The 16,005-nt window shown below is 36.8% G+C and overlaps 1 non-coding gene across 1 annotated transcript; it reads left to right on the top strand.

Moving 5' to 3' along the window:
* The first annotated feature begins 478 nt into the window (after positions 1-478).
* On the top strand, positions 479-585 carry LOC120266146. The gene has a single exon (XR_005537989.1). It is a non-coding gene; the product is annotated as a small nucleolar RNA R71 (small nucleolar RNA).
* The last annotated feature ends 15,420 nt before the right edge of the window (positions 586-16,005 follow it).

The following is a 16,005-nucleotide window of genomic DNA, read 5'->3' as shown; positions in this document are numbered from 1 at the left end:
GGCCTTTTGTGGACCTTGGTTGCTCCACGAGAAATTGGGATGACCCTTCCAATCCAGATTGTAGGTGTTGCTATATGGGTTTCCTTGATTCCTTATAGCATTACCTACAAAATTGACATTCTCAACAGAAGATGCATCACCAATAAAGATCGGGCAATCAGAGGGAGTATGTCTTCCACCACACCCGGTGCAAGTAGTCATGGCTGCCAGTCTATTCGAAGTTAAGAGATCTAACTTCTTACTCAATGATTCCACTTGAGCCGACAATGAGGTTACTGCATCTATTTCATGGAAGCTGGCCACCTTTTTCTTCTCCCTAGCATTGCATTGGTAGCTATTTAACCCCATTTCTTCAATTAGTTGACGGGCCTCACCGGGGGTCTTACTACCTAAGGTACCTCCTGCTGCCGCATCCAAGAGTTGCCTTGTACTCGGATTTAAACAATTGTAAAAGGTCTGAACAATCATCTACTACGGGAATCCATGTTGTGGGCACTTTCTCAGGAGCTCCTTAAACCTTTCCCACGTCTCAAATAGAGACTCCAATTCCAATTGTACAAAGGATGAGATCTCATTCCTAAGCTTTGCAGATTTTCCTGGAGAGAAATAACGGGCAAGAAAAGCTTCAACCATCTCCTCCCATGTGGTAATTAATGCTCTAGATAATGAGTGTAGCCACTGCTTTGCTCTCCCTTTCAAGGAAAATGGAAAGGCTCTAAACTTGATGGCATCATCTGTTACCCCGTTTATCTTAAGCATGTCGCACACCTCGAGAAAGTTCTCTATATAACTGTTCAGATACTCATCAGACAAACCATTAAACTGTGCGGATTGCTGCAATATGTGGATGAATGCCGGCTTCAGCTCAAAGTTCTGAGCTGTAATCGACGGATGCAAAATGCTTGATTTTGTCCCCAATACTGAAGGTCTGGCATAATCGGATAATCTTCGCTGCTGCTGATTCTGTTTTGCCATGTTTTCACACTCTTCTACTCCCAAATCAGCTAGATTAGACTATCCTTACACAGGTTCTTTCCCTTTTCTTCTAAGTGTACGTTCGAGTTCGGGATCTCCTTCAATCAATATTGAAGGGTTTCCTCGGGTCATAACCTGGAGCTTCACCAAAAGAAAGAAAACAAAATCAGAACGATAATAGAAAAGAAAATATGAAATAGAATGAATGAATAGCTAAGAAAATAAAGTGCAAAGTATCTCTAAATGCCTACTCCCCGACAACGGTGCCAAAAACTTGACATGTCCGTATATGTGTATAAACTGCAAGTGCAAGGGTGTAGAAGTAATAATCCCAGATGAGTGGGTATCGTATCCACATAAAGTAGGGAATAAAGACACTTAACTTGTTTCTTAACTAATGTGGAAGATGAATAGTGATTAGTGTGACAAAATATAAAATAACTGAAATAAAAGCAACAAGATAGAGAGCACAAGTAAAGGAGAAGCTAAGGCAATCGATAAAGATGGGGTACCCAAATATTGATCCGCCTAGGACAATCATTTCAAGTGCAAGAACCCTCTATTATATTTCCTAATTGATGCAACAAAGAGTCATGGAAATCCTTAATTACATAATCCCAAATCTAAGGTCAACCATGACTAACTCTATACATGTTCAGGAGGAGAGATTGAATAACCTCTCAACTTCGCACTCGCATAGAATTGCAACGAACTATAGGGATTCCAAGTGATAAACCCTATTTATATGTATAGACCAAACCCTTTGGTCCAGGTGGAAGATTCCTAGCCACAATTAAGCCCTAAATGCTAAAATCACTTCAACGCTTCACTCTGTTGCACTCACAACTAAGCCCCAGCAGAAGGTCATCCCTTAGCAAATTCACTCTACTATGGCCGCAAAGAACTCTTGGAACTTGGTGGTAGGATAGATCACACCAGAGGGGAAAGGGGATGCTCCGCTACCTCTCAACTCACCCTCTCAACCCTCTCCAATCTAGCTTTGTCTAACTCTCATGGTGTCTTACTCACTCACAAGAGTTACCAACAAGAACTCTCAACCCTAGTGTCACTCTAGGGGAGTTTTCATACAATCAAGTCTCCAATATTGGAACTCACAATAAACATCAATTAATTGAAAGCATAATAAAGAGATTCAATGAAATGAATACATCCTAGGGTTCACAAATACCCAAGTACCCACTAGGGGTTTAGCTCTCCATAGAGCTAGGTACAATCAACGAAATCGAGTGTAAAAACAATGCATCCATAGAAAACCCCCTCGTTAGTCATGACGATGGTCTTGTGCAGAGTCCTCTACTCATCGCAAGGGTCCCTTTGTCCGGCCTAGGATACACCTCGCCGGATCGGTGCGGACGAAAGCTCTCCCACTAACCTTCTTCCAAACGGTGCGCGATGTCGGAGCCGTAGAACCTCTCCAAAGCCCTAGCAAATACCTCTCAAAACGTATCCGCCGCCCTCTCTCAAGTTGGGGAAAAAAATGGAGAAAACAATATTGAAATCGGGGCTGAAATCGGCTTTTAAAGGGTTGGAATCAGGAATCCACACGCCCATGTCGGCGCCCCTGTGGATTTTTCACACGGGCGTGTGGAATTTCCACACACCCCTATGAATTCTTTGTTTTCTTGTTTTCTCTGTCGGCTATACAGAGTGCTCCTACAGTATTTTTGCTACAATGTTTTCTACAATACCCTGCTACACCACCAGCCTGAAATACTCCCGAATCTGTACTTTCATCGAGGTAACGCAAATGGGCATACATTTACATTGTGGATCGTGTTGCTTCTTTAATAACGGACATGTTGGTGGAGATCTTGTTCTATATGCACAAGTAAGAATGTTTGAATGTGACTGCCCTTGTGCCCCTCCAAATAGTTGTGCTAGCTCGCGTACGAGGAGGTTGGCACACATTCCTATATCTGAAATCCGACCTATGTCTTCGCGTTTGAACCATAGCAAGATTTCCTCCAAATTTGTGCATTACAACCCACATTGACTTCTTTCTCTCATAATCGGCCTCACAACCCTACCTGCATGAAAGTAACATAAATACACCCATATTAGCATTTAAACCTGAGAAAAGTAATGCTCAACACAAGGAAAGAACACTTCGTATTCTTATTGCACAAACACTTATCAACCATGCAGTGCTTTAGTAACTTTACCGTATCACTTTCTTTATGGTTGGGTAAGATCACACTTTGAGTGAACTTATGCTTACTAAAAACACCAAATGATAGCATAAAAAACATAACGGGTTGCAAGATATCCCGATCATGGCTTATATATCTAGGGAAAAAAAAGCTAGCACTTTTGATCCTAAAAGAGCTCGAAATATACTAAGGAGAGAAGAATACCTTAAGTGGCGCCCATTTACAAGTAGTTTTTAAAAAAAAGAAGATTGGTTTGAAGATTATAAAGAGCCAAGCAATGACAAGAGGTTGGGGTTAACTTAAATGGAATACTTTAGCATCGTCCGCCAGAGTATTATTCCTTTTCATCTTGGAAAGAATCTATATGCTCAATAATCCAACCCCCATCGATTCTCTCAGCAGTTTGGCTATGATCAGGGTGTTCTAAATGGGATTCAAGTATCAAAGCACCCTCATTCTACTGGTCTTTTGTTAGGCTATTGGCATCATTTTAATCGAAGAAAAATAGGGTCAAGATTTTATGTTCCATCTCATAAGCATGAGGGACGGCCTTGGGTCACATTTACACATCATTAGTCAACAAAGCTACACACAACTTTAAAATCTATTTATGCCAATCTTAATGAGAAAGACCAATTTCCACAAATTTTCAAGGATAAATCTCTAGTTGAAAAGGAAACCTCACCTCAAATAAGCGAAAGGGATAGTCATGGGATTTAACTTGGAAAAGGGCAAACCAAATTTTCAGTACCAAATGTTTCTTCTCTACTAAGGTCAAGTAATTCTCAAAAAAAGAACTTGAACTAGTGAAGATAGCATATCTTCAAGAAACCATTATGTACCATTGCATCAATCACCTATCCAAGGTATGCACTTCATTTTTTAATTTTTTTTTAGTACCTCTCAAAATTCATTGAATATGTCCTTTATTTTTCTATAGGTGATGATGCTAACATAAGTGAACATGAGGGGATGGAGCTAGCATTTCCAAGTCCAGATCTAATCCGATAGGTTTTACTTAATGGATAATTTTTCTTTATTTTCTTTAATTAATTTTTTTTTCATTTTAACTCTTTCTACTCTAGGTTATTACAGAGCTCCTTCACCAAAGGCCGATCTCTCCAAGCATAACTCTGTGTCTTCAGAATTTGCAATTGATGATAATTATATACCCATCCTTGATGTTGATCCTCCTAAGGAAAGTCTTATTATAGAAAGAGCTTCAAAATCAGTGCAAGTCACTCCCTCTCCTCAGTATATGAAAGGTGACTCAATGCCAAATGATCCCCCTCAATGAAAAGATGACTCAGTCGCGAAAGCTAATAGCCCTCTCAAACATGGGGAGAACTTAAATTATGGGAACTATCACTAGAAGCTCATCTCATACTCAATCTATTGAGAAAGATCCTATTTGAATTCCCATTGGACCAAGCAACTATTTGAGAAAGTGAAGTCATTCTCCTTTCGTGAGTATGAATCCATAAGGGAAGGGACTACCATACTATACGAAAATTTGAAAGATTATGGTATTGATATTTCTATTTCAAGAGATAAGGTTTTTAAAGTGCTCGATATTGTAAAAGCCTCGTGATATAGAAAGCAAAAGGAATGACCCAACCATGAAAAGCAAGGAGATAATGGAGAGTCTTAAAAACATTGAAGCAACAAGATATCAAGCTAGGAAAATATCTCACAGTATGGGTGTGGGTGAGAAATTGTTTAAGCTTATAATGTAAGAGATACACTCAGTACAAGCTAGAGCAAAAGAAGAAAAACAATTCTTCTCATCCGATACCAAATTACTAGATTTTGTTCCTTCTCTAGAGGAGATGTATGTATATTTTAAAACTATCAAGGAGCAGGTTGATGCACTCGGAGATGACAACAGTTACTTGCAACAATCATCTTCTTTCAAAGACCTCATAGTCATCTTTGATAAAGAAAGAGCGCAACTATAGTTTGAGTTTAGATTAATCTTTCTTGTCTAGTTTTCAACATTTGTTATTTTCTATTTATCTTATTGTTATAATGGTTCTTTACCTTAGTTAAATAAGTGGAACAAGTCTCCACATCTTTGACCTCTTTCATTTTTTTTTAATATTCAATTCCCATATAGTCATTTTTTGTGTCTTTCTTTAAATCCAAACATGATGTCCACTGTCCTAATTGAAGAAAAATAACTCATAAATCATCATCAAAAATTTTATTAAGATCAAAAAAGATTTTACAACTTTATCATGGACTTGATGATGAATAGTTGAGATAAAACTGATTGACATATTCTATCCTAGACATATGAAGTTTTTCTTGATATCCAAATGAACTTAAAAAACAATCTCCACCATTCATGTTCAGCATAAAATCATCTAAAGTATATAAAAATATTTCAAAAAGATTAAAAAGAAATTCACCTTTAGATCATCATTTTGATGCCAACATGGTTGTGACAATAGTAATCACTAAATTTTGCTTCTAACTTTCAAATTTTTATTGTGACTTTATGATTTTTAAATGTAAACATAACCATTCATATCAAAGCTTAACATGTTTTATAGACTCAATAAAAGTTTTCGATGGATTAGAAAAGGTATCATGACTTGATCAGCACCTTGCTTTTTGGCTTGAATCTTTAGTTTTTTTTTCTAGAAAAACATTTAGGTTTCAACTTTACTTCAACCATCCAGATTATAAGGTATCATGTCCTGATTCTCAAATTAAAATTTCATGGTGATTGGAGGTGATCTTCATGTTTGATGAATCACTTGACCAAAGTGTCAATAGCAGTTGAATATGTAGATTTCACCTTCAACAACCATTGGTCGTGGTGTTGTTTTTGTTGTTGTTGTTGTTGTTGTTTTTCCTTGGGAATATGCATTTGGATAAAATAGTGAAATCAATTAATTTTTCAATGTGGAATTGGAAATTTATCCAAACATGTCTTCATTCAATTTGAAAAATTAAACAACATGGTAGAACTTGTGTTTGCCTCAAGAAGCATGTAGAATACTTGACTAAATTGCCCAAACAAGAGCACTGGATGTTCCATCATAGACAAACACAAATTCCTTTTTCCTTTTTTATTAATACATTTTCATATCATGGATTACATGTTGATCATGGTATAGGTCTTCTTCCATCAGCATCTACTAGCTGATACGCTCCTTCTTCATAATCAATTTTGATAATATACAGACCCTCCCAATTTGGCTTGAACTTGCCCTCGGTGTGCTTGGTGGTGATGATTGGCATTCTTAACACCCAAACCATCTCTCCTTTCTCAAATGTTCAAATTTCAGTCATTTTGTTGTGAGCCCATGCCATCCTTGCTTTATAGACTTCAAGATTTTGCTGAGCCTTCAGCCTTCTTTCATCTAATGAGTCAAGTTCATCTAACTGCAAATGGACTCTATCTTCATTAGTGGGTTCATTTTGTAAGGCAAACCTCAAATATGGAATCTTGACTTCAAGTGGTAAGGCAGCTTTAGATTTAAACAAATATGGTGTTAATTGAGTTTGTGTTTGGTAAGTTATACAGTATGCCCAAAGGACTGCAGGAAGGCTTTTATGCTAGTCCCATAAACTTTTTGAAACTGCTTTCTTTATCAACTTAGATGAGGTTTTATGGAAAGCTTTTGTAAGACCATTCGCTCTAACATTATCAAGAGAGGAATATCTCCATTCTATTTTGTGATGCTAACGAAACCTTCCAACCTTGTAACTTCTAAACACTTGCCCATCATCTGAGATGATTCTTTGGGTATGTTCCAAACTTATAGAGCACATGGTCTTAGAGAATTTTAATAATATGATCTATCTTTACATCTTTTAGAGGAATAGCTTCCACTTACCATGGAAAGTAATCTATGGCAACTAATATTAAGCGATGCCCTCATGATGATGGAGGCTCAATAGGGCTTGTAACATTAGTTCCCCATATCACAAAGGGTCACGAAGAGATTATAGAGTCTAAAGGGTTTTGATGTTGGTGTATAAAATCCCCATGAGCTTGATATAACTTGCATCCTCTTGCATACTCCAGACAATTCTTGATCATCCTTAGCCAATAGTATCTGATATTCTTGATCTTCAACCACATCCTAAGTCCTGAATGATGAGCACCACAAATCGTAGGATGGATTTTATGCATAACTTCTTTAGACTCCTCATTCGAGATACATCAGAACAATAGTTGATCATAAGATCTTCTCTAAAGGACATCATTGACAAGGGGAAGCCTCTCACCCTCTTCTTCAACTGCAAAGCCAAGATTTTTCTTCTGGAAGGTCTTCATACTTCAAATACTTAATGAAAGGTTCCTTCCAATCATCCTCATCTATTATTAGAATTTCTTCCCTTGTGGGGCATTTTTTCTCTAATGCTTTATCAAGGCATGAGCTCAAGACTCTCTTATTTCAAATAGTGATTTGAATCTCTTCCTGATTTAGATCAATAAGCTCTTTTGCAAGTTTGGCCAAGCTACCTGTCTTTACATTGGCTGACCTTGAAATTCTCTCTAGTTTACCATTAGGGATTTGCTTCATTAGCTCTATAACTCTTCTATGATAATGAAGAAGTTCTTGTTTATAGGTTTTGAAATTTCCACCAACTTGATTTATGATGAGTTGGGAATCACCACATATGTGTAGGCTTTGAATTCCCATCTTGATTGCTAACTTCAACTCAGTAACAAGTGCTTCATACTATGACTCATTGTTAGTGCATGGCTTCAGTAGAGAAAATGAGTATCTCAAAATCCCACCCTCACGGGTAATGAAAATGAGTCCAATACTTTTCTTCCCTTATGAAACTAAAATTAATTAGTTTCTTGGCTTCTTCAATAACCTTTTTTCCTTCAAATCAAACTTTATCTTTCTTGGTTCTTGTTTTACTAGTGAAAAATTTGGGTTGATGGTAAGTCTTTGTACAACTACCTCTGTATCCAAACCCAATATCTCCTTATAACTCCATATGAACCAATCAATTTACTCTATAAGGATATTCCAGATAGATTCTTTTTCTTCTTGACTTAATTGTGCACTTAGGAAAGTGGGTTTAGGATCATCCTCACTTCCTAAGTTAATTTTCACCAACTCATCAATTGTCGCTTGTCCTCCATCTTCAAGCTCAAGAGGTGTGTCCTTAAGCTTTATATCATTTGTTGCATGACTAACTATTGTGTCCTCAACTGAATCTTCATTCTTTCCGTCTTATGTATCAACAACTAACACAATACTGCATTCATATCTTTGTTTGACTTAAAATCCAATCCCACTCTTACTCAAGTCTTGACCTTGCATAGCATTCTTGAAAGGATGCCAAAGTCTCTCAAAGAGAAGGTGCCTACCAGTTGAATGCTTTGAGCCTATTCCAACTCATTTTACTAATTTCCTCAACTAACGAGAATAATAGTCTGGGATCCTCAAAGGACAAGGTTACTCATTCTCTATCTTTTTGGTTATAAAAATGTCTTCATCATTAATCTTATTAGGATTGGACTTATAAAAGAGGATTCCTCACTTAAATCATCAAGAGCTTTAAAGTATTCTTCCAGTATCTTTGTAACATGAAGAGAGTATTCTACTGGTATCGGTAAACCATCATCTTTCTCTTTCTTAATTTGTGAGAGTGAAGATCCTTCTCTATTAGAATCCTAACACAAATCTTGTTTCTTTTATGTAAACAAGAAGATGGGTATGTGATTTCTACATCCCTATCTTCTCCTTCTTCTTTTGAAAACTCTGTGTCACTTCCACAATGTGGTTTAAAAAGTAAGAACAAAACCTTTTTCTAAGTGAGAGTCATAGTCTTAGTGACTTTTTGAGGGTGTCATCCTTGGTTGAAAAATCTTGACCCCCTTTTGGTGTATCTACGAAATATCGTGCATCTTTATAGTAAATTTCATGCACACCTAATGGTTGAATCTCCCTATCAATACAATAAACTTCATCATCCATTATATACTTCATACACTAATGCAAAGTCGAGGGGACCAAGTAATTCTCATGTAGTCATGCCCTTCCCAACAACGCTTTATAGGAAGCATTCGTGTTGATGACATAAAACTTCACCTCTCATAACAACCTTCCCATCTTTATAGGTAGAGTAATTGACCCAAGGGCTTTTTGACTATACTAATATAATTGAAGCCTTAGACAATAATATTTTTAATTGACAAGTAGTATGCCTCCAAAGTTAAGGCATCCAGAGTCTTTAATATCATCTGATTCATTGAGGAGCCCAAATCCATGAGAATTAGGTTCATACTTATTCTGTCATAAGACTCTATGACATACAGGGGTCAATTATGCTCCCTTGTTCGAAACAACAGCTCCATCATAGAGAACTTAATTAATAGTGAACCAAAAGTATAGAGAGCTTCAATTCTGTTATGTGAGTTTTAGTAAAATAAGCTTGATCTTGTTCAGGGTTCTGCAAAACATGGATAAGAGTATCTCTCAGCTCTTGTCGCATCATCAATGCATCAAAAGATGCTCAGTTGAGCTGGAACCTTTTTTAAGTGAGCGGAAATATTATAGTCTTGTATTTTAGAAGTAGAGGTCTTCTATGGTTGCGTGGTACATACATTGATGTCAATTGCTTTCTCCTTTCCCTTATCTTTAATCCCATGTGGTTGCTCCATGAGCCTTCACATATTGTTAATCATTAGAGGTTCTTCTTTTTCATCAAGACAATTGTGCCCATCATTCCATCCTTCTTTAATTGTCAAAGCATAGCATGTACTTGACAGCTCAAGTTATTCTTCTGACAATTTTGCAGTACAAACTTGATTGATTTATGTAACCAACTTTTGAATCCACGACAATCTTCTAATACCTGCCCTATTAAACAATAAAACAGACAATAATTAGGGTAATTCTTCATGTATGGAGCAACATCCCTTTTTTCCTTTTGAGGTAATAGAACCTCCTCAACCATCTTTTGAGACAACTTGCCTATTTTATTCCTCCTTAGAATGAAGCTTTGGCCTTCTGTGTTTCTTGAAGTTGGAGATTCGCTTCTTTGTTTCATGATGTTTTCTTGAGCCTCTATATGCTGAGATTGTGACTCGCTCTTCCTCGAGAAAGCACATGCAAATTCCATAACTCAATATTTATTCCGAAGAATATCATCTTTAGGGACATGAGGCTTCCTATAGGTGAGGTTGTATGTCACCCTTGGATAAAGAATGGAATCTTGATAGATGCTTCAAAACGCATATTTTATATATCATTTATAATATATTTAGCATGAGATTTTACATGTTTAGCACCAAACTAGTACACAATTTCATTCTTTTTGTGACCATGAGCTTTTATTCCATCTTAGGGCCAAAGAAATGGATATGGAGGCATTTTGAAGCAAAACATATCAACCTACTAAACTAGAGCATCATTACGGCTCACAACAGCTGTCGTGACATCTTACCACAGCCATTGTCCACTTCTGTCACGACCGTGACCAAGCCGTATCAGTGTGGAGTTACTATAAACAACACAGAAGTCATAACGACCTCTACAACGCTCATTATAAATCATAACACCCATCACCAATCCACACAATGCCAAGACCATAGTTATCAAACCCAGACTGGCTCGGCGGTCGGACTGGTTGACCCGGTGACCCAGTGCTTCAACCGGTCCGAGTCTTTTATTATGCTGGTTATGCAAACAACCCGTTCTGACCCACCTTGACCCTCTTTGACCCAGTGGTTGGACCGGTTGACCCGGCGGTCGGATCGATTGGCCTAGTGGTCAAACCAGTTGACGCTCTAGTCAGACCGATTGATCCAGTTTGATTTGTAATTTCAAATTTGAACTTTGGTTATATATTGGATTGAATTTGGTTTAATACTTTGATGATGAATTTAAACTTTTATTGTAAATTAGTTGATGCTTGAACTTTGACGTATTCTTATGTGTTGGTAATATGTGAAGTTTGAGCTTTTTCCCCCCCTTTTCTACTGCTTCCAAATTAAAGATTAACAATTGTTTTGTATTTTTTCCATCAAATTATTTATTTAATAACTAATAATTCATGGATATTATTATGATATATCATTATATAATTTAAAACTAATTTATAATTTTAAAATAATTTTTTTAAATATTTTTATTAACCCAGTATTGACCCAAATGACCCGATGGTTGAACCAACTGACCTGTGATCCAGAGCCTTGGCCGGGTCAATGCCTGGGCTGGGTCTAATAACTATGGCCAAGACAGACCATGCCAGGACACAACTTGTGGCCCAAGCAACAAAACTTACTCACCACGGCCTCAACAATGGACGTGGTGAGGCCATGACAGACTCGGGTTATAAACACCGTTAGATTTTACAATTGAAAGGAGGATTCTTTTGCCGAGTATGGTAAAGGCGGCTAGATTTCTGGAGACCCTTGTAGCTGGAGATGAGATTCATCAATCTTTTAGTGGATTTCGATGAGTTTCTCAAGGGAGACTCAACGTACATTGATAGTGGAGGGCATGTAGAGAGATTTGACAATGTCTTGACTATCTTGGGATCCTCTCAACCTTAACCATCGGGATCTATTGGAGGGTGATAGTTTAGGAATTCTTTATTCTTTGTCTTATGGATCCTTCATTATTTCAATCTTTATTCTTGATCAATAGGACCCTAATTCGAGGTAAATTGTATGTCTATGTACTTTGACTTTTACTTATGAATCTTTATTCACAATTTGATTGATCTTTCTAGTTGATTTTGATTCAATGCATGATTGTTTAATGATTATCTTATTGATGTATGAGGAAGAGATTCCCACACGTTAGAACACACATGTCTTGTTAGATCTATGCATGCGCTAAGAGATTGTATTGCTAGGTTTCTAGATTAGGGTTTGATTTAGCCCTTTTAGAGGAGTTATTGATCTTAAGGTGAACATAGGCTGTTTGGATGAAAGAGATTCCATCTTATGTTCCTAGTGTTTTAGACCTGATTACGAAGAGATTGGGATCAATAGGCCTCTGAATTCCCGTAGTCCAACACTAGAACACAATTTCCATGACTCAAGTCATTTCATAAGTAATTGCTAAGAAAATTCTCATACAGTCACCTATTCCTTCCAATTGCACTGAATGATCCTCAATTGTATTTCATCAATTGATTTGTAAAAGTAAAACTAAGAAAGACCGTAGATGTCCAGGCTATTGATTAAGTGAAAAGAAAGCAATAGGAGTCTCTCACTATTCCCTAGGGAATATGACCCTCGTGCTCACCCACGAGGTATTACTTGATGACCCCCTGCACTTGAGGTATATACACATGTAAAGCGTGCGTCAAATCTCTTAACGTAAATCACTTATCTAGGTATCTTGTACTTAAGTGCCCTTCTTGCCTTCTCTTTTAAAGATTGCTAATTTGATTTAGAGGAGTGTGTTTCCATTTCTCAAAATCTCACATTTGCCATTTGAACTCTTTCTTTAAAATCTTGTCTTTTCCTTTACTTTTTACTTATATAAGTTCTTCCATATCGATCATATAGTTGCTTTGATAAAGAATCATCCTCATCTATCTAATTAAGCTCAAGCTCATCTTCATCATTATCTTCTTGTCCCTCTTCTTTATATATAATAATAACTCTACAAGTTTCAATCATGGGCTCTTCATCTTCAAACTTGTCTAACTTTGCAAGTATCTCCTTACATTCATTAGGGAAGTAATCCAATAGCATAATTAGAGCTCTCTCCTTTTATTAGTAATCTTCCAAGGAGTTAATATATTCTTCTATAATTGATATCTTATGATGGGATTCAGCTGGCTTCACCTACTTCTCTTTCCATTTCTTGTCTTTAGCCTACTTGTTCTTCTTAGTTTTTTGCTTGGGCTTCTTATCATGGTCTTAAGCTCTCCACCACTTGATACCAGAGAGCTCTCCTAATCTTTTCATCATTTTTCTTGACTTTTTTTTAAATGAAAATCACCCATAAGCATTCTCAGACTACAATAGGAGCAAGTTTTTTGGGAACTTGGGAAGCTGCTCCAATTTGTATTTTACCCTTTTACCCTTAGAAGATTTCTTTTTGTATGGCAACTGATCTTTAGTTAGTGTGTTTAGCTGGTTAATCAAAAAGCACACTTTAGATAGATATAGTGATCTTCCCTTCTAAATATTGTCCCTCAATCCAATCTTTGAACACATAGCATTCCTTGATCGAATAGCCCAACACTTTGAGGTGTGGAAAACATTTTTGGTGTTCTTTCTTATATGCTTATTTTGGTCGCTTGCTTTTTGGCAGTTGTAAAGCCACTTTTAGTGCATCTTTAAATAACTTCTTAACCTTATCCTTTTTGAAAGATTACTACTTACTCATCTTTTCTTACAAAGAGCTCAATGGGGCTGGTTTACATTCACCTCTAGTGCGTCTTTAATTTGTTATAGTTTTCTAGTGTTGTAGCCTCTTTCACTTTATTCACAAAAGACACATGTTTGACACCTTTTGGATTTCATGACTTTTCCTTATATGATTTAGTGAGTTGCATCATAGGTTCTATCTTCAAACTACTTCTCTCTATCTTCTTGACTTATGAAATCAAGCCTTGGAATGTGTATTATTATGGACGTGCTAAGAAAAAAATGCAATCCAGTTATCAATGTTTCACACCAGTAACCCAGATCTTGCACTTGATCAAGTGCCTACTCACATTTAATGCTCAAATTATGCCATCTCTTCACATAATCAATAACTTTTCAATGTTGTTTATTCTTATACTAGCCCAATCTGCTATAATTATTTTATCACTTACTCATTCAAATTGGACTCTGAAGGTTTCTCTCATCTATTGCCATGTTTGAACAAATTCAAATGGCAGGTTTGCATATCAATCAAATGATATAACAATTAAAATTGTGACAAATTATCACAATAGGAGGGAGGAATTGTTGCTTGTGTCCCCGCATGTTGTCACGAAGTGAGCTAGGTGTTGGTCTAGGTTTCCTATACCATTGAACTACTTGAACTTAGAAAAGTTGTACCCCTTTGGGTAAGCCACTTGATCATGATAAATCGGGTATGGTTTATCACCATCGCTTTTGAGTGCACTACCTTTACCTTGCATTAGTTTTGTAGCAACTATCTTCTGGACTTATTATATCATTAGCTCAGGAGCTGCTAATGTTCCTCTTTGCTTGTGCAACCTAAGAACTTCCTCGTCATCATCTTCTTCATCCTGTGTAACTTGTGTAGATGGCACTTGCATATGTAAGACCCTTGAGTTCTCTTGGAGTATGTTTTGGACTTGATTGCTCAATCGACAAATGACACCAGTCAAACAGGTAACAACCTACATCATTGATATGTGATCTTTCTCTCTTTGATCTAATTGCTTCTTAATCTTTATAAGAACTGGGCATTTATTGGATGTAAAAACAAGATTGTCATCTTCTTCATCATTTAAATCATTATTCCTCCTAGGAGGAGTTTGAAACCATGCTTGGGATATAGTTTTGGCTCTTCCCTTTATTACTTGATTAAGACCTTCTTCTGAAATTCCACTTGTACTAACCATCATCTTCTCCCTCAACCTGGTGAATGGACATTCTGCCTCAAGTGGATGTTCTGACCCTTTAGTAACTACCCGTACGATATGTACTTTGAGGTCCTCTATTTCTTCACTTGGTTGTCTCCTACAATGAAACTTCGAGCAAGAAGCTGAGGGTGTGGTCACTTGTAACCCCTTTAGCTTCTTGTATGCTTATCCCTTCAGAATTGTAAGTCCATCAAAAATAGAAGCTCATGACTCTAAGAGAAGCTCATTCTTCTTTAAGGAGAATTCCTTCAGTGTTATCTTCTCTGTTTGCAACTTATAAGAAACATAGTTATTGTAAATATTTTTCCCAAAATTCTCCTTTTGATAGTAAAACTTTGGTCACCTATTCCCTTTCCTTCTATTGTTATGCTAAGAGAAAAGCTCACCAATCATAGAGTTTTCCTTGACCATTCATAGTGCTTAAAAGGATTTTATAAATAAACTAGATGAATCCTTTATTGAATCTTAGAATATAATTAAATTTTCTTTCTCTTGAGGTGAAGGCATCTTTCTCTTAGTCAACCTTAGGCGTCTCATTGCAAAGAATTTAGTTGAGGTCTCATTAGGTTTCTTGAAAATGCCACTCTTATCTCCTTCAGCAATAATAGTAAATAAAGGTTCTTCTTTATCCACTACCTTCTTGACACTCCTAACTCTTTTTCAAAATGCAAGTTTCTCAAAGACAGATGTTCTTGAAGTAGAAACATCTTTTGGGAACACATTAGGTGGTATCACATTTGGGCGTCGTTCCCCTGATGGCAAACGTGGGACATAAACTTCAGTTGGTGAAGATGGTGAACTTGGAATGAATGTCACATAGTTAGAAACAGTTCCAAGTTTGATCTCCACTCTAGTAGGACTTGTACAAATAGAAGCATAAGGCAACCTCACATGAGTATCTTCTCTTAGAAAAATGGTGCAAGAAGCCACTGTGTTATTGCTTGTAGATGCCATCGCAAAATTGTGCATTAAAAAGTATTCACATTTACATCTTTGAATTAATTTCTTACACTCTCTCATTCACACTTGTCTTAGAGATGGGAGGAAAAGTCACGCCCCACCATGTGTGCCAGAATTTGTGGGCTCTTTTATTCTTCCTTGGCCTTTAATAAGGTTACTGGCCAAAAATATGTGAATCACAAATTGAAATTTTAATTATTAAAAGTTTCAAGTAATTGTGGGTTCATGACTTCCATTACGGGTAAGCTCCTAATGCTAATTACCCCAAATGATGTCATGAGAACCTCCAATTAAGAACAAGTGTATATGAGAAATGGATGAACAGAAAATCAATTTTATTGACTTTAAAAGA

Source organism: Dioscorea cayenensis, chromosome 7 (assembly GCF_009730915.1).
Source record: "Dioscorea cayenensis subsp. rotundata cultivar TDr96_F1 chromosome 7, TDr96_F1_v2_PseudoChromosome.rev07_lg8_w22 25.fasta, whole genome shotgun sequence".
NCBI classification, from domain to species: Eukaryota; Viridiplantae; Streptophyta; class Magnoliopsida; order Dioscoreales; family Dioscoreaceae; genus Dioscorea; species Dioscorea cayenensis.
The sequence above is the reverse complement of the archived record's forward strand: the minus strand, read 5'-3'. Positions and strand labels throughout refer to the sequence as shown.